Source organism: Hyla sarda, chromosome 4, assembly GCF_029499605.1.
Source record: "Hyla sarda isolate aHylSar1 chromosome 4, aHylSar1.hap1, whole genome shotgun sequence".
Lineage (NCBI taxonomy): Eukaryota > Metazoa > Chordata > Amphibia > Anura > Hylidae > Hyla > Hyla sarda.
The window spans coordinates 240,407,427-240,433,420 of record NC_079192.1 but is presented as its reverse complement, the minus strand read 5'-3'; the positions used below and the strand labels follow the sequence as shown (position 1 = coordinate 240,433,420).

At 45.0% G+C, this 25,994-nt stretch overlaps 1 protein-coding gene across 10 annotated transcripts in view; it reads right to left on the bottom strand.

Annotated features, from left to right (window-relative positions):
* Nucleotides 1–18,196, bottom strand: part of FAM3C (FAM3 metabolism regulating signaling molecule C) — a 58,571-nt gene extending 40,375 nt beyond the window's left edge. For 2 of the 10 annotated variants that reach the window (XM_056573807.1, XM_056573813.1), the window contains exons 1-2: nt 18,045–18,196; nt 210–284 (exon numbers count right to left, since the gene is read on the bottom strand). The gene's annotated coding sequence lies outside the window, so the exon portion shown is untranslated. The other 8 variants (XM_056573808.1, XM_056573814.1, XM_056573809.1 and 5 more) reach the window with 7 other exon arrangements.
* Between the last annotated feature and the right edge of the window lie 7,798 nt (nt 18,197–25,994).

The window sequence follows — 25,994 nt, the reverse complement described above, 5'->3', positions numbered from 1 at the left end:
TACTTGGTTATGCGGCTACCATAGAGAATAAATTGAAGGGCAGTGCACGAGCACAACCCACTGCTTCATTCTAAAAGATGATTGGGGTCCTCATTCTGTGGATAGGCCATAACTTTGTCAAATGGAAAATCCCTTAAAGTAAAGCAAGGTATTTACAAAATGAATGAACACAATAAGTAGACTGTAAATTTACATCCAGACGTCCTTACCTGACTAGGTTATAAATTCAAAACCAGGAGAGTGAAGCATAAAAGGCCACCCGGCAAGAAATGGGCCTGTATACACTGTGGGGAAAACACAGGAAAACCAATCACTAGTACTATAACGGTTTATTCACACATACAGTATCCTGTGCATATTTGATGTGCAGAATATAAAGTAGTATGTTTTGTAAATACACCCTAAGGGTAGGGGCATACGTGCCATATTTTGCGGCTGCATATTTTTCTACCCACTGAAATCAATGGGTAGCAAAATACAGCATGTGTGAGCCTACCCTAAGGGTATGTTTACAGGTAACAGATGTGCAAAAATGTACCCAGGGTTCCATACAATGGATCGTTTTTTTCTACAGCATGTGTATGGATTTTTGCAAAACCCTTTTAGATTCTGCAACAAATCTATGTGCATGACCATACCCCAAGGAACACACAATTTCCACATTTTTATGAAATGAAGTGTTATGATAGAAAATGGATAGGACAAGGCTACAATCATACTGTTACCATTCTATCCCTGATTCTACAAGCAGTCAGTACTCCACTAGAGGAAGAAAGAAAGAGCGCTCCATAGCGTAACATACCAGAGGATGGGTAAGAATGATCAAAGATCAAGTGCCGCTTACGCTGGATAGTTGTGAAGTCATACACAACAATGTGTGCGCAATGATGGATCAATAACAATCCCGTCTGCTGCCCCCAAACAATGGAGTAATAGAACAAGCCTTAATAGACCAACGGCAGGATTGTAATGGTGCTGACCGGACCAAAACAACAAAACTGGAACGATGAAAGAAAGGTTACTTTGCCAGGATGCAACGAGCTACGCTGCGCATGCACTTTAGGCTTGGGTAACAGCACTATAGGTCACAGGCCCAAAATATTTGGTCAACTTCTCTGTGTTTAAAGGGGTTCTCTGGTGCTTAGACATCTTATCCCCCATCTATCACGCCCCCTCCCGTAGGCTTGCATTGAAGTTCGAAATCAGATTTCCATAATTTCGTGCTTCATATAAATTCACAAGTTTTCAAAACTTCAGATGTGCAGAAAACCTTTCAATCCTTCAACGCCATCAGCGACTCTGCAGACGGGCTAAGGATTGCTGCAGTGCCCTGTTCTGCATGCAATGTTTCAAGGGCTTTCGACCCGTGTCAAGAGTGATGTCAGTTCACCCTCCATCACATTACATAGACCGATAACTTTAGAGAGATTTTATCTCTGCAGCCACAGATTATACATATGGCTAATTCCATGTGTGTCCTGCACGACAGTTGACAGAAAATTTTAACTTTATTACTTTGTCCTATCTAGGTTTTATTAAATAAAGATTTAAAAGCAACATTTTAACTACACTGCTCAAAAAACAAAAAGGGAACACTAAGATAACACATCCTAGATCTGAATGAATGAACTAATCATATGAAATACTTTTGTCTTTACATAGTTGAATGTGCTGACAACAAAATCACGAAAAATGATTAATGGAAATCTAATTTATCAACCCATGGGAGGTCTGCATATGGAGTCACACTCAAAATCAAAGTGGAAAACCACATTACAGGCTGATCCAACTTTTATGTATTGTATATACTCAAGTATAAGCAGAGTTTTTCAGCACGATTTTTCATGCTGAAACCGCCCCCTTGGCTTATACTCGAGTGAACAAAAAAACCGCTTCTGGCATATCTGTGAGGGGATGGGCCAGGCGATCCATCTTGGGCCATCTATGCTGCAAGGACCGTCCGGTGGGGAGGGTTAGTCGTTCCGGGCTGTCCATCTTCACCGGGAGGCCTTCTTCTCCGCTCCGGGTCGGCCCCGAACTAGTGACACTGCATTGACGCCACCGCGTAGGGACGTTTAATCGCAGGGACGTCTGCAGCGCACTGACGTCCCTGCGTGTCGTCATCAACGCATCGTCACTAGTTCGTGGCTGGCCCAGAGCGGAGAAGAGGGCCTCTCAGTGAAGATGGACAGCCCGGAACGACTAACCCTGCCCACTGGACGGTCTCTGCAGCATAGATGGCCGAAGATGGATCGCCCGGACCAGCTCACCCTTCCACAACTGGGGAGGGGAGTAGAAAACAAAAAGGGGGGTCTGGATGATGACGAAGGGATTGACAAGCGGTGACGATGAGGGGGGGGGGGGATGATTATGATGAGGGTGTTAATGACGGGGGGGCTGGATGATGACAGGTAGGGGGGGGGATGATGCATTTCCCACCCTAGGCTTATAGTAGAGTCAATAACTTTTCCTAGGTTTTTGGGGTGAAATTAGGGGCTCGGCTTATATTCGGTTAGGCTAATACTCGAGTATATACGGTAATGTCCTTAAAACAAGTCAAAATGAGGCTCAGTGGTGTGTGGCCGCCACGTGCCCGTATGACCTCCCTACAATACCTGGGCATGCTCCTGATGAGGTGGCAGATGGTCTCCTGAGGGATGTCCTCCCAGACCTGGACTAAAGCATCTGCCATCTCCTTGACAGTCTGTGGTGCAACGTGGCATTGGTGGAGGGAGTGAGACATGATGTCCCAGATGTGCCCAATCTGATTCAGGTCTGGGGAACGGACGGGCCAGTCCACAGCATCAATGCCTTCCTCTTGCAGGAACTGCTGACACACTCCAGCCACATGACGTCTAGCATTGTCTTGCCTTAGGAGGAACCCAGGGCCAACCTCACCAGCATATGGTCTCACAAGGGGTCTGAGGATCTCATCTCGGTACCTAATGGCAGTCAGGCTACCTCTGTATAGTTGGATAAAATAACCAAAACAACTGTGACCTACTCATCATACTGTATGTGACCTACACATTATGTGCACAATATCTACATATAAAATCATAAGCTTAAACGTTGTTTCTTGCTTTAGTTGCTCTATCCCATAGAAAACACAAATCTGCAATGAAAGTCAGCATTAATCATTTGTCCGTTGTAGGCCCACACAAATTAAGTTTTACCTAGTCTTTCTCAATAGCACTAATATTGCCTAATAATGGCCACACAAACTTTTCACTTTTTGGGTTATAACATAATTTGACATAAAATGTGCAGTCTACATTGGTTGAAAGCACCTGACCCACAAAACATTTCACCTTCATTGACTTCCCTTCACTGAATTTACCATATTTTTCGCCGTATAAGACGCTCTTTTTCTTCCCCAAAACTGGGGGGGGAAAGTTGGTGCGTCTTATACGGCGAATAGCTGTGGCCATCAATGGCCGGGACCCGCCGCTAATACAGGACATCACCGATTGCGGTGATGCCCTGTATTAACCCTTCAGACGCGGCGATCAAAGCTGACCGCATCTGAAGCGAAAAGAACACTAACCCGGCTGCTCAGTCGGGCTGTTCGGGACCGCCGCGGTGAAATCGCGGCATCCTGAACAGCTTACAGGACACCGGGAGGAACCTTACCTGCCTCCTCGGTGTCTTCTCCATGCCAGGATCCCTTGCGCTCTTCTTCGACGTCATCACGTCGTCGCGCACGCAGTCATCCAAATGGAGCGGCGTGCGTTGCAGCATGATGACTGCGACGGAGAGCGTGGATCCCGGGGAAGAAGAAGTCCGGAGCATCGGTGACAGCGATGGAGCGACATCCAGGGCACCGGTGTCGCGTCCGGAGCGGCGGGGACACGCGAGTTTTACCTCCTATACCAGTGGTCTTCATGCTGGGAGTTGTAGTTTTGCAACATCTGGAGGTCTGCAGGTTGAAGACCACTGGTGGGTTCAGAATCTTTATTTTTATAGATTTTGCACCTATAAATTGGGTGCATCTTATACGCCGGTGCGTCCGATAGGACGAAAAATACGGTAACTAACAGCCAATCTCCATTGTTGATAATGCATTTCTGAATTTCAGACTACTACTCTGCCTGGAATATAGGGCTCAGTGCTTGCATCTTCACTTCTACTTTTTTCAAAATTGAATATCTTTGAGCTTGAACATTGTGCTGTCACTGAATATTGAATCTTGTATGGCAACACAGTTCTAAAGAAAAAAAAAATATGTTTCTTGTATCTGAAATTTTAAAGGGGTAATCAGTAGGGATGTAAGGAAAAAAAAAAAAAATAAATAAATAAAAAAAATTGATTCCCGCGATTTTTCACTTGCCGATACTGAATCGATTCAAAATATTTTTGAATCGATTCTTTTAGTGATGTGGAATTTGTATCTCCTGATCCCCGGAACAGCATGTCCCGGGCATCAGGAGATCCAAGTTCCACATTTTGTCAGCCGGATCTGACGCGGCGGCGGCGCTCTGGGTGTACGGAGCGGGCTCCGACTCGTGCCCGCTCCATACTCTGCCGCCCCCGGCTGTTCTCAGTAGCCAGGGGCCGCCGCTAATATCCAGCATGCGGCGATCGCTAATATCCAGCATGCGGTGCTCTGCAGTGTGTATAGAGTGGGCTCCCGACTCGTGCCCGCTCCATACTCTGCAGCCCCCGGCTGTTCTCAGTAGCCGGGGGCCGCCGCTAATAGCCAGCATGCGGCGATCGCCGCGGCTTTCTATTAACCCTTTAGATCGTCTAAAGGCGTCTAAAGGGAAATGTGTATGCTCCCTGGTGGGCTAGATCGCCCCCCCCCCCCCCCCCCCCGCAGCGTGATTGCGGGCGGGTGATCCACTGTGGAGGTAGCCGGAGGGCTTACCTCTGCTTCCTTGCTCTCCGTGGCTCTGTCATTGATAGAGCCTGGCTGGACCAGGCTCTATCAATGGATCGCAGATAAATGGAGTTCAATAGAACTCTATTCATCTGTCTGAGGAATCTAATGATTCCTAAAAGACTAATAAAGTGTATAAAAAAAAATATATATAAAGTTTTAATAAAAGTGTAAAAGACATTGGCCCTCATTTACTTAGAAAATCGGGTTGTAAGTCTATCTTGCTTTCTTACCCGACTGCTTTTTTCCCCTGGTATTTATTATGTCGCATCCTGTTTGTCGCACGTGGGTTTTATTGGTTTTGGTTTCCAACTCCTCTGAGTTGTCGGGAAAAAATCCACAACAATTCAACAAATTCGGGTTGGAAACCTTCATAAATACGTGGGAAAGCTCAGAAATGTCGGGTTACGCCCCTTTTTCGGGTTTGGGAGAATCCACATCGGGACCGTCGGGAAAAAATGTTGCATCGTGTCGCAGACTGGCGCACGATGTCTGCGACATGGCGCATACAAAGATGCGCCAAAAAAAAAACGACAAAAGAAGTCGGGTTTAGAATAGTAAATGAGGGCCATTGTTTAGACAGAATCAGGATATATCGCGATGTATCGTCACCTCGCCACACTGGTATCGCGATTCGAATCGAATCGCCAAATTCTTGGCGATTCACACCCCTAGTACTCAGCCGAAGAACATCTTCTCCCCTTTCCAAAGGTTAGGGGATAAGATGTCTGATCACGGGGGTCTCACCGCTGGGGACACCCGCAATCTCCGATGCGGCACCCCAATCATCCCTGCACGGAACAAACTATGCTCCGTGCCGGATGACAGGCGACTAGTTAAAAGAAGAAAAATTACCACAAGAGGACATAATTTTAAATTAGAGGGGCAAACGTTTAAAAGTAATATCAGGAAGTATTACATTACTGAGAGAGTTGTGGATGCATGGAACAGCCTTCCTGCAGAAGTGGTTGCTGCAAAGACAGTGAAGGAGTTTAAACATGCATGGGATAGGCATAAGGCTATCCTTCATCTAAGATAGGGCCAAGGACTATTCATAGGATTCAGATTATTGGGCAGACTAGATGGGCCAAATGGTTCTTATCTGCCAACACATTCTATATTTCTATGTCTATGGGAGAAGATGTGACGGCAACGTACCAGCCATCATGCCCCTTCCCATAGACATGAATGGAGAGAGCATGGCGTCACGAATGTGGAGCGCGTCACGAAAGCGGAAGCTCCAAGCTTCCCCCGGAGATCGCGGTGGTCCCCAGTAGCGGGACCCCTCGTGATCAGACATCTTTTTTTCGGCAGAGTACCCCTTTAAACTTGACCCAGCTCCTTACAGGAGTACTCCAGGATAAGAAAACTTATCCCCTATCCTAAGGATAGGGGGATGAGTTTCAAATCGCGGGGGGTCCGACCACTGGGGCCCCCCCCCCATGATCTCCTGTACGGGGCTCTCAGCTCTTTGCCGAAATAGCTCATTTCGACCACCACATGATGCGGCGTTCGATACGCCCCCTCAATGCATTTATATGGCAGAGGCTGCTGATTGCAGCGCTCCGGCTCTCCCATAGAGATGTATTGAGGGGATGTGTCAGCTCCCGCGCCATGCGGTGGTCGGACACAGCCCCTGGCCGCTGACTGACGGGGCCCCATACGGGAGATCGCGGGGGCCCTAGCGGTCGGACCCCCTGCGATCTGAAACTTATCCCCTATCCTTAGGATATGGGATAAGTTTTCTTATCCCGGAGTACTCCTTTAAGTCATCTAGGGGCTCCTTTCTTTCAGTCATATCTGTTTCACTTACATATAAGAAATTGATGTTTTTGCTGATTTTCTTGGCACATGTGTAGAAGTGCATGGCCTTGTAGTTGTTGCTTCACGCACACAGCATTTGCCAATACCTCTAGGCCATCAATAGCACCTATGCCATGTGATGTGGCTGAAAAGTTCCATGAACTTTGAACATTACTCAGAGTAATGAATGCAAGAAAAATTTTGTCTGAAGTGTTGGGCAGTGTCATCAGATTGGTATTCTACACTTTTCAACAAAAATTTACCATGATGGGAAAGCTTGAAATCTATTATTGCTTCACTGTAAACTGCCACTACATACTTGTCATGTGCAATATAGTCCGACACAACTATGTACGGTATGTACGGAAGCCATTTTGACTCATTCTCATAGTAAAGCTGTATACGCTTCCTTTCAGCTGCTGTTTTACCCATTGTTAATATACTGCAAGAAATAATACATTAATAAGGTTATGTCAGTGTTACTATATCATTTTTATAGAAGCTGAAGAAAGAATAAAAATAACCATAATTGGATGTCAATCCTTTCATCAGCTAAAATAAAAAAAACTGATTATATTGTGACCTACACTACACGCTGACACCTGTTTATTTTTAAAATTTTATTCTAGAGGTAGATAAGAGATAAATTACAAATCAGTATTGGTTATGCATAAACTAAAGTAAGATTAATAACCTGTAAATATAAAAAACAGTTTGTATTGATCTATTTGGAATACAAATCTGTTATTTAAAAGTAGTATGAATCAGCATGGTTTCCTTTACCTTTGTTGATTACCGTATTGGATGATTAAAAGGACTTTTTTTAATATATCAACTGGCTCCAGAAAGTTAAACAGATTTGTAAATTACTTCTATTAAAAAAAAATCTTAATTCTTCCAGTGCTTATCAGCTGCTGAAATGGAGTTGCTATTTTCTGTCTAAGTGCTCTCTGATGACACGTGTCTCAGGAGCTGTACAGAGTAGGAGCAAATCCCCATAGCAAACCTCTTATGCTCCGGACAGTTTCTGAGACAAACAGAGGTGTCAGCAGAGAGCACTGTTGTCAGACAGAAGAGAACAACTCAACTTCAGTAGCTGATAACTATTGGAAAGATTAAGATTTTTTTATAAAAGTTATTTACAAATCTGTTTAACTTTCTGGAGCCAGTTGATCTAAAACAAAAAGTTTTTTCCTGCAATACCCCTTTAAGTGCGGACAACCAACAATACAAACATAAAAAATACGATGAATTTACTAACTTGGGATGTTAAGGGACTGAATAATAACTGAACTATTTTCATAAGTCATACTTCATAAAACAGTCTCTTGTGATACATTTGCGTAAAAAAACTCAAAAGAAAACGCATTAAAAATACAACTATTCTAGATTCTAAATCAGTGTTTCCCAACCTGTGTGTCTCCAACTGTTGCAAAACTACATCTTCCAGCATGCCCGGACAGCCAAAGGCTGTCCGGGCATGCTTGGAGTTGTAGTTTTGCAACAGCTGGAGGCACACAGGCTGAAAAATTCTGATCTAAACTATGAGAGCAACACATACACCTTTTACAAAAATACATTTAAAAAAGGGACACACTTTGTTCCATGAGGACAGTTTCTGTATCCAGAAAACCTCACGCAGAAGTGGTTGCTTTACAACCCGTTCCTGGTTGAACTACGTCTCAAGGAACATCGCACTGTGATTAGGTTGGTACTAGTGGAGGTATTGGAAACAAACCAAGAACAGGTTAAAAAGACTGTTGCAGCGTTATGTTTTCTGGATACAGAAACTGAACACTCCGAGTCCTCATAAATAAACAAAGTGTCATTATAATGTTATTTTTGTATGATGTATATATTGCTCGGATAGTTTAGATCATAAAGATGGGTAGTTGTATTTTTATGCATTTTCAAAACGTATGCATTATCAGCGGTTGCAGAGTAAAATCTTCCAAGAGTTAATAGTTTCTGTAATAGGGAGGGTGCACTGATATATGTATAGACAAAGGAGGCAAAAGCCCTTAAAATGTGGCATAGTCGGCAGAGCTCTGCCTGCCCCAATGCTTAGCCCGTCTGTCAAGAGTCGTTTATGGGGTCCGAAAATTAAAAGGCTCTAAATGGAGGAAAGTCTCCCAAAAGTTCATTCTTCTCCAAGTCTCACCTTGGTTAATATATGTAATATAGAAATATGGTGGCAAGGTCGCACGTAACTTTGCAACTTAGAGTCAAACTTGGAATTTGAGCGACTGTTTTGTTACCGTTTAATTATGGCACAAGTTACAACATGACCACAGTGAAAATCTCTAAATACAATGTTGCAATGTAGCATGAAGATCTTCATGTAGAGTGACCAAATCTGGCATGTAGCACACCGCTCATTGTAAGGCCATGTTCATACAGCGGAATTTTCGTGTGGAATTCTTCAAAAGAATTCTGCCGAAATTTAAAGCCCATTGGGGGAGATCTATCAAAACCTGTCCAGAGGAAAAGTTGCTGAGTTGCCCATAGCAACCAGATCTCTTGTTTTTCAGAGGTCTTTTCTAAAATTATAGAAGCAATCTGATTGGTTGCTATGGGCAACTCAGACTTTTCATCTAGACAGGTTTAGATAAATCTCACCCATTATGTTTAATGGGATTCCACTGTCCCATTCACACAGTGAAATTCCTGTTGCAGACATATGCGGCTGGAATCCCATTGATTGGGTTCATTGGGGCTTGAATTTCGGCAGAATTCTGTGTTTAGAGAACACAGAATTCTGCCGAAATACTGTTAAAGCGTTCCCGTCAGACCCAAAAAAAAACAAAAAAAAAACATACACATATATATATATATATATATATATATATATATATATATATATATATCACTCAGTACCTAATCCTGACCATGTACACTCATTTATGTGTCTAGCAACTTTATTTTTTTATTACACTTTTAATTTAGCTCATTAGTCTGAACTCCTCTCACAGGGAGGGGGCGTGGCCTCACTGTGCAGGTCTCCACCCCCTCTCTCAGTATGCTGTCTGCTCACATCTCCTCTAGCATTAGCAAAACTACAACTCCCAGCTTGTCCTCACTGACAGTAGCGGGACACAAGCTGACAGTGGGAGGATTTTTCCTGCAGCAGTGAGCCCTGCACTGATAAAGGAAGTGTGTCCATGACATAGGTGATGATGCAAGGACACAGCAGTACTAGTATATGTCCAAGCAGGCAGGGGGGCAGTTGTTTGGCTGGCTTTTTCAGTATGAAATACTGAGAATTTTCTAATGAAAGCAATTACAAAACCCATTGGTTTTTTATGCTTTACAACATATCAAAAGTTTTTGTATCTGACAGTGCCCATTTAAGCAAGCTTTGTTGAATGGAATTTGTGCGGAATTTCAGAATTTCGCCATGTGAACATAGCCTAAGTGTACATTCACATGGGTTTGTTACCCACATGCGGCTTTGAGTAGTGGCAGATGTTCCGCAGCGGAAATGACCTTGACATTGGCCTCAATGGGATCTTTTGTGGAAAAACCACCAATGCTCAAACCCACAGCAGGAAACACATGGGTAGCCCATCTGTATGAACATACCCTAAGATGACATTCTAATAGGGTTGTCGGGCATGAGAAATACCTGGTTGCTCTATTTTAACCCCTTAAGGACTCAGGGTTTTTCAGTTTTTGCACTTTCGTTTTTTCCTCCTTACCTTTTAAAAATCATAACCCTTTAAATTTTCCACCTAAAAATCCATATTATGGCTTATTTTTTGCGTCACCAATTCTACTTTGCAGTGACATTAGTCATTTTACCCAAAAATTCACGGCGAAACGGAAAAAAAAATCATTGTGCGACAAAATCGAAGAAAAAACGCAATTTTGTAACTTTTGGGGGCTTCCGTTTCTACGCAGTGCATATTTCGGTAAAAATTACACCTTATTATTCTGTAGGTCCATACGGTTAAAATGATATCCTACTTATATAGGTTTGATTTTGTCGTACTTCTGGGAAAAAAATCATAACTACGTGCCGGAAAATTTATACGTTTAAAAATGTCATCTTCTGACCCCTATAACTTTTTTATTTTTCCATGTACAGGGCAGTATTGGGACTAATTTTTTGTGCCGTGATCTGAAGTTTTTATCGGTTTGATTTTTGGTTTGATCGGACTTTTTGATCACTTTTTACTCATTTTTTTACGGTATAAAAACTGACCAAAATACGCTTTTTTGGACTTTGGAATTTTTTTGCGCGTACGCCATTGACCGTGCGGTTTCATTAAGGATATATTTTTATAGTTCGGACATTTACGCACGCGGCGATACCACATTTTTTTATGGGAAAAGGGGGGGTGATTCAAACTTTTATTAGGGAAGGGGTTAAATGACCTTTAATAACACTTTTTTTTTTGCAGTGTTATAGATCCCATAGGGACCTATAACACTGCACACACTGATCTCTCATGCTGATCACTGGCGTGTATTAACACGCCTGTGATCAGTGTTATTGGTGCTTGACTGCTCCTGCCTGGATCTCAGGCACGGAGAAGTCATTCGTCGATCGGACACCGAGGAGGCAGGTAAGGGCCCTCCCGGTGTCCTGTAGGCTATTCGGGACACCGCGGTGGTCCCGATCAGCCCGACTGAGCAGCCGGGATACTTTCACTTTCACTTCAGACGCGGCGGTCAGCTTTGATCGCCGAGTCTGAAGGGTTAATACAGGGCATCACCGCGATCGGTGATGTCCTGTATTAGCCGCTGGTCCCGGCCGATGATAGCCGCTGGGACCGACCCGATATGACGCGGGGACACCGTGTGACCCCGCGGCATATAGCGGGAGCCGGCGGAGGACGCAAATATACCTCTTGCGTCGTTAAGGAGTTAAAGGGGTTCTCCGGTGGAAATGTATTTATTTTATTTTTTTACTCAACTAGTGCCAGAAAGTTAGAAAGATTTGTAAATGACTTCTACTAAAAATTCTTAATCCTTTCAGTACTTATTAGCAGCTGTATGCTCCATTGGAAGTTATTTTCTTTTTTAATTTATTTTCCGTTTGACCACAATGCTCTCTGCTTACACCTCTGTCCATGTCAGGAACTGTCCAGAGCAGGAGAAAATCCCCATGGCAAACTATATGCTGCTCTGGACAGTTCCTAAAAGGTGTCAGGAGAGAGCACTGTGGTCGTGACAGAAAAGAAATCCAAAAAGAAGAAGAAAGTACTGGAAGGATTAAGAATTTTTAATAGAAGTAATTTACAAATCTGTTTAACTTTCTGGCACCAGAAGTACCCCTTTAAAGCAAGGTTCACACTGCGGAATCTCCAGAAGGAAAATTTCCGTCTAGAGATTCCGAGTGCGGCCATTGCAGTCCCCAATAAACTGCAATGTGTTCCCCGAGGATATCCACCTGAAGAATGAGCAAAGCCATTATTCAGGCGGATAATTTAAAGCGGATTTTCCATTTACAAATTCCACTTCAAAAATTCTGAAGTGTGAATTGGTGAATGGAAAACACATTCACTAGCTTGTACATTTTAGTAAGCAGAATTTCTGCCTGCAATTTTTTAAGCAGGAATTGCAGGCAAAAATGCTGTAGTCTGAACCTAGCTTAAAGGGGTTATCCACCATAAGGTGATTTTAGTACGTACCTGCCAGGCAGTAATGGACATGCTTAGGAAGGATTTGCGCTTGTCTTGGGGATAAATGGCTATGTTGTGAGATTACCATAACACTGTGGCTAGCTTTTTGTGAACTGGTATTTCCCGTTTGACTTTTCTTTTTTTGACTACAAATCCCACAATTCCATTTTCCTCTCTCCCACACATCAGCCACCGCACCCATTGGATTTATATATGAGCTGAATCTATTGAAAAGACCTGTGGTTTTCGATCAAGGTGCTTCCAGCTGTTGCATTAGTTGCAGATTGATCCCTCCACCCATTGAAGCAGACAGGCTCCCTGTCATCAGCTGACTAGCGAGTCAGTTCTCGGCCGCATTGCAACATGGGAAAAATCCAAGACAACAGTCATTTTGTATGCTGTGAAAATCCCAGAAGAATTATGAGAAAACCGTCACACACAGGTACAGACACTATATTATGATCTAACTTTACAGCCCCTGTAGCATAGTCAAATTTAAAAAAAAAATCCTGGAATACCCCTTTAAGAGCATCATCATCCCTTTCCACAGGTTTTGTGTAATAATATTGCAGCCGTGCCCTATTCACATCAAGAGGGCTGACTAGGCACAAGATTTTCAACTATTCTAATCCTAGACTGATCCTTTAGGTTTCAAATAACAGTAAAAAGGTCCCCACAAACAGGTGTATAATGGCTGTAAATCCCAGCCTAACTGTTGGGAATACTCCATAAAAAAATACACAAGCCTTAACCAGCATCAAAAGCTAGTAAAACAGAGTTAGCTAAACACATAGGGGACATTTATCAAGGTATTTAGAGCCTTTTTTGCTTACAAAAGTCGCACACACAAAAAAAAAAGCACTTTTTTGTGGGACTTTTGTGGGTAAGCAAAAAGTTACAAACAGCCTTATCTAAGCAAATTTCAGTGGTTATGAATTTATGAAGTGAGAAAGTCGCACGTAGGCCAAAAAAATAAATAAATAAAAACGCCTTACCAGAAGTTGCAAGTCTACTCCAGGTCTGTCCAGGAGAACAAAACTCCCATACTTGAGCAAATTTAAAAAAAAGTCTCAGCTGCAACTTTTTTGTTTTGCTTATGTACTCCAATTTTACCAACCAGCGTGATAGTATAATAAATATGTAGCACATAAGCAAAACAATAAAAAGCCTTCAGAACTTGCTTACCAAACAACAATGATAAATGTCCCCAATAAACATGATATAAGGACAATCTGATGTGCTACATCTTCCTTGTAACAAAAGAGAATTACATGTGTTTGCATTGTCTTACAAGGAAGGATACATACGTAGAAATACCTGTTCTTAAAGATGACAGACGGGATTACCATCAAGGAACACACAGAAGACAGTGCCTGCCTCTGAAAGAAGGGGCTGAAAGACTCTATAGGTCTGTGGAGACCGGCTCCGAGGTGACACCAAATACCCTGACATTACTTTCTGCTCTGCACGTCAAGCATGTCATTGTTCAGTGCTAAGGGCTCCAACCTGTTATATATAGTGACCGCAATGCAAACAGCCCGAACCTAGTCATCCCTGGCCAGAATGGTAACTTGTAAGCCCTGATCTGAGAACTCTGAACTCTGCTGGAAGGATCACGCTGCGTCACAAATAATGTAAGAATGACACGGCAAAGTCACTGTGCGGCTCCAGCCTTATACCCTAAGGAATGATAGCCACAGCAATACCTGCCCCAATCTGACTACCCCCATACTGTGAGTACTCAATCCCTCTAACAAAAAAGGTTTATAGGACAATGGGCTTCTTTTCAAGTGACCCATGACTGGGATTTATATAAAAATGGAATGCCCTACTGATTTTCATGGTGTCTGAAACCCCAACGACATTGACTTCAATGGGAAACCGAAAACTGAAGAAAAAAGTAACATGCATATAAGGGTGCATGCACACCACATTTTTGCAATACAGTTCCCGTATCAGATTTTTGATGAAAAACATATTCCTCAAATCCTGACTAAACTGTATCAAAACGTGTGTCCAAATTTCACCTCGTATACAGTTAAAAAACGTATCGGGTTTGAAAAATGATGTCCGGTTGCATCCGTTTTGTAAGAAAAAAAAAATATACGTTTTTAACTTTTCACTCCATTTTGAATAAAGTTTCACTTGTTTGATTGAAATTCCCAGAAAAAAAAACTGTGCAAAGTCAAAAAACGTATGGTGAAAACCGGATGGAACCGTACGCATACAGTTCTGTACGGTTCCCATTGACTCCCATGTTAAAAAAAAAAAAAAAAAAACTTTAATACAGTTTTTCACCCAGACCAAAAACCATGGTAGACTACAGTTTTGGGTACGGGAGAAAAAAAACTGACAAAACTGTAAAGGAGGCAAAACGGACACAACCTGATGCATCTTTTGGCATATGGTTTTCAATGGAGAGTCAATGCATACGGTTTTCAATATGGTTCCGTACGGTTTTCACATTGAAAATGTAAACATGCATGGGATAGGCATAAGGCTATCCTTCATATAAGATAGGGATAGGCATACGGCTATCCTTCATATAAGATAGAGATAGACATAATTATATCCTTCATATAAGATAGGGATAGACATAAGGCTATCCTTCATATAAGATAGGGATAGGCATAAGGCTATTCTTCATATAAGATAGAGATAGGCATAAGGCTATCCTTCATATAAGATAGGGATAGGCATAAGGCTATTCTTCATATAAGATAGAGATAGGCATAAGGCTATCCTTCATATAAGATAGGGATAGGCATAAGGCTATCCTTCATATAAGATAGGGATAGGCATACGGCTATCCTTCATATAAGATAGGGATAGGCATACGGCTATCCTTCATATAAGATAGGGATAGGCATACGGCTATCCTTCATATAAGATAGAGATAGGCATAAGGCTATCCTTCATATAAGATAGAGATAGGCATAAGGCTATCCTTCATATAAGATAGGGATAGGCATACGGCTATCCTTCATATAAGATAGAGATAGACATAATTATATCCTTCATATAAGATAGGGATAGGCATACGGCTATCCTTCATATAAGATAGGGATAGGCATAAGGCTATTCTTCATATAAGATAGAGATAGGCATAAGGCTATCCTTCATATAAGATAGAGATAGGCATAAGGCTATCCTTCATATAAGATAGGGATAGGCATACGGCTATCCTTCATATAAGATAGAGATAGACATAATTATATCCTTCATATAAGATAGGGATAGGCATACGGCTATCCTTCATATAAGATAGGGATAGGCATACGGCTATCCTTCATATAAGATAGGGATAGGCATAAGGCTATCCTTCATATAAGATAGGGATAGGCATAAGGCTATCCTTCATATAAGATAGGGATAGGCATAAGGCTATCCTTCATATAAGATAGGGATAGGCATACGGCTATCCTTCATATAAGATAGGGATAGGCATACGGCTATCCTTCATATAAGATAGGGATAGGCATAAGGCTATCCTTCATATAAGATAGGGATAGGCATAAGGCTATCCTTCATATAAGATAGGGATAGGCATAAGGCTATTCTTCATATAAGATAGAGATAGGCATAAGGCTATCCTTCATATAAGATAAGGCCAGGGACTATTGATAGGACTCAGATTATTGGGCAGACTAGATGGGCCAAATGGTTCTTATCTGCCGACACATTCTATGTTTCTATACGGGAACTGTATTGCAAAACCGTGGTGTGAATGCACCGTAACTTCTTTTCCGCGCAGTTGTGTAGAAAGTCCCATAGAAATCAATGGGTGCTTCAGGGCATGGCATTCTTCTCCTGGCAGAGTGCTGCACATGGGTGTGGATTATGTGCACAGACCCCAAGGCCGCATTCACATTAGAATTTCACAACGTTTGTAAAACATTGAAATTCTGCTGTGCAAGAGAAAACAAAGTGATGAAAGATCTGACCGCATTGATCCCATTTGTACAGGTCGACCGGTACACGTTATAAGGACCCATTAGATGGCCAATAGTTAGGAGTGGGTGCTTGCAGCCCTTCACAACCATGTCATCATGGATCATTGATGTCATCATTGTCATAAATGTCATAAATGACTAAACACAGCTTCAAATCCTACACATCAAATACGCTCAGGATACTGTACGCGTGAATACACCCTTAGATTAGGGTCACACTTCAAGGGGTGGGAAATATGCAGAAGCAAATACGCGGAAAAATCCCACACGTGACCCTACCCATTGAGTAGGAATGTACAGAATACATTTCTAGCTTTAGCTCTTGACCAATGTTTCCCAACTAATGTGCCTCTGGCTGTTGCAAAACTACAACTCCCAGCATGCCCGGACAGCCTTCGGCTGTCCGGGTATGCTGGGAGTTGTAGTTTTTCAACAGCTGCAGGAACACTGGTTGGGAAACCTTGGTCAAGAGCTAAAGCTAGAAATGTATTCTGTACATTCCTACTCAATGGGTAGGGTCACGTGTGGGATTTTGCTGTAAGTCTGGGCAGGATGACATGTATCCAGGTGTCCTGTATATTCCTAAGGGAGCCATTCTGGACCACACAATTTTCTCCCCGTCCTTGGCACTCCTGGCATCCACCCGGCCCGCTCTCTAAGCCTCCTCAGGCACGTCACCTGCTTCATACATGACACCGGCATAGGTCAGCCCCATATGGGTGCAAACATAAAGGGACAACCATACACAAGCTGGAAAACAAAGGCCACATGCCCGGCTGCCATAGGAAAGTACACGTATGGGTGCCAGCTCAGACAGCTGGCAAAGAAGTACTGGCACTAACTACAACACCCAGAATGGCCAGACATAAACGGAGAGTCCTGTATATTTTAGATTTTTTCTGGGAGTCAGTCGGGACCAGGGCTCAAGTCCTGCAGGAATGCGTAGGAACTGAGTTCCTGCACTTTTTCCACAGCAGGAACACCGTTCCCATTAGCTGTACCAGCCCTGTACCAGGACTTGACCCCTGGTCAGGACCACACACTCTCCCTGCCTGCTGTCATATACCTACCTTCCTCAGGCACGTCACCAGCTGTTCAATACGTGACTCCGGCATAGGTCAGCCCCATATGGAAAGCAGGTGCAAACAAAGGGCAACCATTCCAATATGCCATGTGCCCAGATGCCATAGGTAAGTACATGTATGGGTGCCAGCTCTTGCCATATGCTACAGTATACACTAGGGCACTCAACTACTGCTGCCCCGGCAGTGTACATGTGGTACCCTAAGACTATTTCCCAATCAGGGTGCCTCCAGCAGTTGCTAAGCTACAAATTCCAGGTTGCCCGAGCATGCTGGGAGTTGTAGTTACGCAACAGCTGGAGGCACCCTGCTTGGGAAAGACCATCCTAGGAGATCTGAAGAGCTTAGAGTTCTAGGTGGGCACACCTTGCTGTACAGGAGCCTGGTGCCCGCTATGGTATATGCCCTGGGCACTCTCTCTTCCTGGTTGCTGTCCCCTCCAGTGACCACCAGCCCCAGGGAGGAGGCGACATCCACGTGATCATCTCCCCATAGTGCTGGATACACGTATATACGTTACCGTAGCGACCCCGCGCTCCCCAGTCTATGCACCTATGACTCCAGCTGTAGCGGTACCTGCACACACTGACAGGATGACAACACCGTGCACGGCCCCGGACCGCTCCATACACACAGACGGGCCCCGCTATATACAACACAGCGATACCGCCCGAGCACCGCCGCTAACGGACATACTAACCTCCCCGTGCGCTCCCCGAGCTTCTGATCACCAGCCAGCAAGTGACCCAGTGTTGCCGAGCAGCCAAACTACAAGGCCCATCATGCTTTGCGGCAGCACCCGGAAGTCCCTGTCTATTTGAATGCTTTTTTTTAGCTGAATAAAAAGCTCCTCCCCCTGTGCTTATGTCGTGTGCCTCTACCTCAGTTTTTCCAAACCAGTGTCCCCCAGCTGTTGCAAAACTACAATTTCCAGAATGCCCCGACAGCCTTTGGCTGTCGGGGCATGCTGGGAGTTGTAGTTTATAAACAGCTGGAGGCACCCTGGTTGGGAGTCACTGCTCTACCTTGTAGCTGTCAGGTATTTCCATCAATGCTGTAGTGATGGCAATTTTGGCTTTTTGTCATCTAGGTCATGTTGTTCACCTCAGCTCGATTTACTTCTACTTCTAGGCTTTGCCCTTCTGAGGAGATTATAGAGGATATCCTGCATTACAAAAACAGTTAATTTCTTGCAAAAACAGCGCCACTTTTGTCTTCAGGTTGTGTGTGGTATTGCAGCCCAGTGCCATTGAAATTGATGCAGCAGTGTTGTAATACCACATGCAATCTGAAGACAGGTGTGGTGCTGTTTTGTTTTTTTGTTTGTTTTTTTGCTTGGGAGAAAGCAGCCATGTTTGTCTAGTCCTGGATAACCCCTTTAATGAGGATAGTGGTGTCAGGAGGAAGTAATAGGTCAGAAAGTAGGGGGGCATTTTGTTTTCTGGGAATTTAGAGAGGTTGGCCATGCAAGGAGGCATGGTTCTCAGTGTTTACATAAGAGAGCCGGTGTGAGGTGGAATTTTGCGCTCCAATGAATTCTTGCGTCCGCTCCTCCCCCAGCTCTCCGAATATTTCCGAAGCTAGAGCTGGGGAGGGCAGAGCAAGGGGGATAGAGGAGGTACACGCCCCCTCCCTGAGCTCGGGAGGACGCAGATCTCCACGGGTAGAAGTACACGCCCCCTCCCTCATCTCCCCTGCCTGAGCTATGTCTGTCTGTGTTTACTGTACACGGGCTGGGGATGTACTGCAGGGACTGGGAATAAATCTCTGACTGGGGATGATTTCTATGTGAGGAGGAGGGGGTCCCTGTTATGTGTGTGTGTGTGTGTATGCTGGGAGTTGTAGTCCCTGTTAGGTGTGTTTATATGTATGCTGGGAGTTGTAGTCCCTGTTAGGTAGGTGTGTGTGTATGCTGGGAGCTGTAGTCCATGTTAGGCGTGTGTATATGCATGCTGGGAGTTGTAGTCCCTGTTGTGTGTGTATGCTGGGAGTTGTAGTCCCTGTTAGGTGTGTGTGTGTATCCTGGGAGTTGTAGTCCCTGGTAGGTAGGTGTGTGTATGCTGGGAGTTGTAGTCCCTGTTAGGTGTGTGTATGCTGGGAGTTGTAGTCCATGTTAGGTATGTGTGCATGCTGGGAGTTGTAGTCTCTGTAAGATGTGTGTGTGTATGCTGGGAGTTGTAGTCCCTGTTAGGTGTGTGTATGCCAGTGGTTCCCAACCAGGGAATTCTGGGAGTTGTAGTCCCTGTTAGGTGTGTGTATGCCTTTGTTTTCCTGGTTGGGAAACACTGGTGTATGCCCTGTAGAGGTGCGGTGAACTACAACTACCAGGAGACTACAGAAGCAGCATGCTGGTGTTATACCACAGACTGAAGACTCCTGAATGACACATGCTGGGAGTTGTAGTCCCTTTTGTGTGTATATACCAGTGTATCCCAACCAGGGCTGAGTTATATATAGTGTGCTGTGTATAACGCAGGTTTCCTCGGGCTGTAAGGGGAAGGACGAACTGCACGGGCTGGCTTCTGCTATTTCTTTGGGTATTCATTAGCCCCATAAAGAGGACATAGAAATGCATGGGGTTTGTACAGGACATGAACATCACTGTATAAACCCTGTGCATTTATATGTCAGCGTTCATACGGGGAAGCAGAGATGCACGGGGTCCAGACGGGGAAGGAGAGATGCACGGGGTCCAGACGGGGAAGGAGAGATGCACGGGGTCCAGACGGGGAAGGAGAGATGCACGGGGTCCAGACGGGGAAGCAGAGATGCACGGGGTCCAGACGGGGAAGGAGAGATGCACGGGGTCCAGACGGGGAAGGAGAGATGCACGGGGTCCAGACGGGGAAGCAGAGATGCACGGGGTCCAGACGGGGAAGCAGAGATGCACGGGGTCCAGACGGGGAAGCAGAGATGCACGGGGTCCAGACGGGGAAGCAGAGATGCACGGGGTCCAGACGGGGAAGCAGAGATGCACGGGGTCCAGACGGGGAAGCAGAGATGCACGGGGTCCAGACGGGGAAGCAGAGATGCACGGGGTCCAGACGGGGAAGCAGAGATGCACGGGGTCCAGACGGGGAAGCAGAGATGCACGGGGTCCAGACGGGGAAGCAGAGATGCACGGGGTCCAGACGGGGAAGCAGAGATGCACGGGGTCCAGACGGGGAAGCAGAGATGCACGGGGTCCAGACGGGGAAGCAGAGATGCACGGGGTCCAGACGGGGAAGCAGAGATGCACGGGGTCCAGACGGGGAAGCAGAGATGCACGGGGTCCAGACGGGGAAGCAGAGATGCACGGGGTCCAGACGGGGAAGCAGAGATGCACGGGGTCGAGACGGGGAAGCAGAGATGCACGGGGTCCAGACGGGGAAGCAGAGATGCACAGGGTCCACACGGGGAAGCAGAGATGCACAGGGTCCACACGGGGAAGCAGAGATGCACAGGGTCCACACGGGGAAGCAGAGATGCACAGGGTTTGTACAGTGGTCTTCATGTCAGCATTTATTGTACTGCAGCTTTGAGAGAAAATCATGTCAGGCGGTACATACAGGAGAAATAACACTTTAGCATGTACAGCTTCATCCAGGGGAAATTGAGAAGGAGGGGAAAACGGATTTTGGCGGCAGCTGCCAATTTAAATCTACACTTGCAGAATTCTGCAAGTGGAGTTTTAGCTTAAATCATTAACCTGTCTAGGACCAAGGGCGTACCTGTACGGCCTCAGGGTTTCTTGTCACCGGTGACTGGGTGGTGAACGGAAATCCTAAGGCCGTACAGGTACGCCCTTGGTCCTGGACAGGTTTATTGTGGTGTCCCGCTACCGTATTGCATACTGTACCTTGTATGGTGGTCCCCCAAAGTCACGCTCAGGTAGGGTCCCCCAGGTGGGACAGCCCCTAGTCGCCTCTCCTCTACTCTAATTATTTAATGTTTATACATGGACATATTTTGTAATAATGTATATTTAATACAATGTATAGTATACTTACCTTTCTAGCGTCGCAGGACCTACGGTCATGTGACCATGTTAAATCCTCTATGGTATGTTAGAGGAGCTTTGGAGGTCCTTGGGTCACATGTTACCCATAATCCTCTGTGAAGGTGATTGACATCAGTATGGACCAATTAGCTCTAGTCCAGCCCCTGCTCATATAAGGGAGCTGTAGCCAATTAACGCTCTCTTGGGTTGCTGCTCTCGTGGATGCCGGACTAGCAGGATAGATCTGAGCAACTTTCAAAGACACTCTATGCCTAACAACCTAACCCCGTGAGTTCTAAACTAATCCCCACTAAAGCTGGCGTGATTACTGGACCGCAACTAAATCCCCTAAATCCAGTGGAACAATGCATATCATCCTAAAGACTCTAAATTGCTTAAGGTCCCAACATTTGTCAATCTGCAAGAGAATTTGCATTTGTAGAGACTGTTCCTGTTGTGAAGTTTGCCTAAAATCTTCAGTAAAAGTTGCAACTGTTTTCAGCAAACTCTCCGGTTGTGGAAATTGAATTATTCTATACCTCCCTATCGCTCTTGGGAAGGGTGGCGGTAGGACAAGCATTACAGAGGAGCCATCACCTTGGCGTCACGAATAGCAAGGTTTAACCAGACACCCTTTAGTCACCGCACAGCTACACTCCCCATACCCTACTCCCCCAGGCTATCACATAATGATTTAATCTAAAACTCCACTTGCAGAATTCTGCAAGTGTAGATTTCAATTAACGGCCGCCACCAAAATCTGTTTTCCCCTCCTTCTCATCCCCCGGATGAAGCTGTACATGCTAAAGTGTTATTTCTCCTGTACATCACTCCTGACATTATTTTCTCTCAAAGCTACTGTACAATGAACGCTGACATGAAGACCACTGTAAAAACCCCGTGCATCTCTGCTTCCCTGTATGGACCCCGTGCATCTCTGCTTCCCTGTATGAACCCCGTGCATCTCTGCTTCCCCGTATGAACCCCGTGCATCTCTGCTTCCCCGTGTGGACCCCGTGCATCTCTGCTTCCCCGTGTGGACCCCGTGCATCTCTGCTTCCCCGTGTGGACCCCGTGCATCTCTGCTTCCCCGTGTGGACCCCCGTGCATCTCTGCTTCCCCGTGTGGACCCCCGTGCATCTCTGCTTCCCCGTGTGGACCCCCGTGCATCTCTGCTTCCCCGTGTGGACCCCGTGCATCTCTGCTTCCCCGTGTGGACCCCGTGCATCTCTGCTTCCCCGTGTGGACCCCGTGCATCTCTGCACAGGGTTCATACAGTGGATGTTCATGTCCTGTACAAACCCCGTGCATTTCTATGTCCTCTTTAAGCGGCTAATGAACACCCCATGAAAAAGCAGAAGCCAGTCCGTCCTCCCCCTTGCAGCCCGAGGAAACCTGCGTTATACACAGCACACTTTATATAACTCAGCCCTGGTTGGGATACACTGGTATACACACACACACACGAGACTACAACTCCCAGCATGTGTCATTCAGGAGTCTTCGGTCTGTGGTATAACACCAGCATGCTGTCTCTGTAGTCTCCTGGGAGGTGTAGTTCACCACACCTCTACAGGGCATACACCAGTGTTTCCCAACCAGGGTCCCTCCAGGTGTTGCAAATCTACAACTCCCAGCATTCCCTGGTTGGGAAACACAGGCATACACACACCTAACAGGGACTAAAACTCCCAGCATACACACACCTAACAGGGACTACAACTCCCAGCATACACACACACACACACACACCTAGCAGGGACTACAGCTACCAGCATACACACATAGCAGGGACTACAACTCCCAGCATACACACACATAACAGGGACCCCCTCCTCCTCACATAGAAATCATCCCCAGTCAGAGATTTATTCCCAGTCCCTGCAGTACATCCCCAGCCCGTGTACAGTAAACACAGACATAGCTCAGGCAGGGGAGATGAGGGAGGGGGCGTGTACTTCTACCCGTGGAGATCTGCGTCCTCCCGAGCTCAGGGAGGGGAGATGAGGGAGGGGGTGTGTACTTCTACCCTTGGAGATCTACGTCCTCAGCTCGGGGAGAAGAGGGAGGGGGCGTATACCTCCTCTCTCCCCTTGCTCTGCCCTCCCCCAGCTATAGCTCCCGAAATCTTCGGAGAGCTGGGGGAGGAGAGGACGCAAGAATTCACGGGGGCGCAAAAACCACCTCACACCGGTGTAAAGGATTTCTATGCACCCTGGCGGATTTTGTGTCTGCTCCTCCCCTCAGCTCTCCGAACCATTTCTTGGCTCCGCCTTCACGCAAAATCGTCCGGGGTGCATTGCCTCTGCCTCTCCGCTCTGTACTGCATCATAGACTGTATCAGTGTTTACAAAACTGTGGAGCTAGATTTAGCAGAACTACAACTCCCAGCATGCCCAGACAGCCAAAACCTGTCCAAGAATGCTGCCAGTTGTAGTTTTGCAAAAATACAATGTTTGGAAAACACTGACATATATACACACACAACTAGCAGCATGCTCGAACAGGCTTTGGCTGTCAGGGCATGCTGGCACTTGTAGTTTTGCAAAATCTACACACTGTTTTGTAAACACTTATACAGTCCAGGATTCCGTACAGAGCGGAGAGGCGGAGACAATGCACCCCAGACCATTTTTCATGGAGGTGTAGCCAAGAAATCATTTAGAAATCTCCTAAGAGCTGAGGGGAGGAGTGGACGCAAAATCGTAATACGCACATCACATCACTATAGTACAGACGACACACCACTATAGTACACATCGCTATAGTACAGACGACACACCACTATAGTACACATCGCTATAGTACAGACGACACACCACTAAAGACAGATCACTATAGTAGAGACAACACATCACTATAGTACAGACAACACATCACTATAGTACACATCGCTATAGTACACATCGCTATAGTACACATCACTATAGTACACATCACTATAGTACACATCACTATAGTACACATCACACCACTATAGTACAGACAACACACTACTATAGTACACATCGCTATAGTATACAACACACTACTATAGTACAGATCACTATAGTACAGACGACACACCAGTATAGTACAGACGACACACTACTATAGTACACATCACATCACTATAGTACAGACAACACACTACTATAGTACACATCACTATAGTACAGACAACACACTACTATAGTACACAACACACTACTATAGTACACATCACATCACTATAGTACAGACGACACACATCACTATAGTGCACATCACTATAGTACAGACGACACTACTATAGTACACATCGCTATAGTATACATCACTATAGTACAGACAACACACTACTATAGTACACATCGCTATAGTATACATCACTATAGTACAGACAACACACTACTATAGTACACATCGCTATAGTATACATCACTATAGTACAGACAACACACTACTATAGTACACATCGCTATAGTATACATCACTATAGTACAGACAACACACTACTATAGTACACATCGCTATAGTATACAACACACTACTATAGTACAGACAACACACTACTATAGTACACATCACTATAGTACACATCACATCACTATAGTACAGACGACACTACTATAGTACACATCACTATAGTACAGACAACACACTACTATAGTACACATCGCTATAGTATACATCACTATAGTACAGACAACACACTACTATAGTACACATCGCTATAGTATACAACACACTACTATAGTACAGACAACACACTACTATAGTACACATCACTATAGTACACATCACATCACTATAGTACAGATAACACACCACTATAGTACACATTACTATAGTACAGACGACACACTACTATAATACACCACAATAGTACAGACGACACATTACTATAGTACACATCACTATAGTACAGACAACCTGTTAGTTTTTGATATTATGCTGAGAAGCAATCAGATCATTATACAAGATTGTAGATGTGCACCATGTCTGTTTTGTACCCGAATTCACACTGTGTTTTCTATCCCCTCCTTTTTTTTTGTTTGAACATGTGCTGCACTCTTCCTCACCCCCTCAGCCCAACCCTATATAAGTAGTAGTTAGCTACACATGGGCCATTTCTTTCCTAGCAGCCTACCAGTCTGACTGGGAGAGCATGGTAAGTGAGCTATTACACCTTGTTCACACTGGTGTGGTGCTGTGCGGCGTCCGTTGCTGCCATGGCGCCGTGTCTGCGGGGAGGTGCGACCCATAGACTGGTTTGAGTGGCATTGGGGCCGCTCTGCCAGTGGGTCGTTCCCCCTGTGGGCACCGGTGTCGCGGCGGTGGTGGTCGCCGCCCAGTGCTACGCCATTTTATTCTAGGGACGTCAGGGACCCACTCTAAATAGGTGGCCTTGACGTGGCGAGTGGGCTTGTACTTTTTGATCAAAAATGTATACTAACAACCTGTTAGTTTTTGATATTATGCTGAGAAGCAATTAGATCATTATACAAGATTGTAGATGTGCACCATGTTTTCTACCCGAATTCACACTACTATAGTAGACATTACTATAGTACAGACGACACACTACTATAGTACACATCACATCACTATAGTACAGTCGACACACATCACTATAGTGCACATCACTATAGTAAGGCTAAGTTTCTACTTGTTTTTTTTTTGTGACCAGAAAAAACACCATAGCATTTT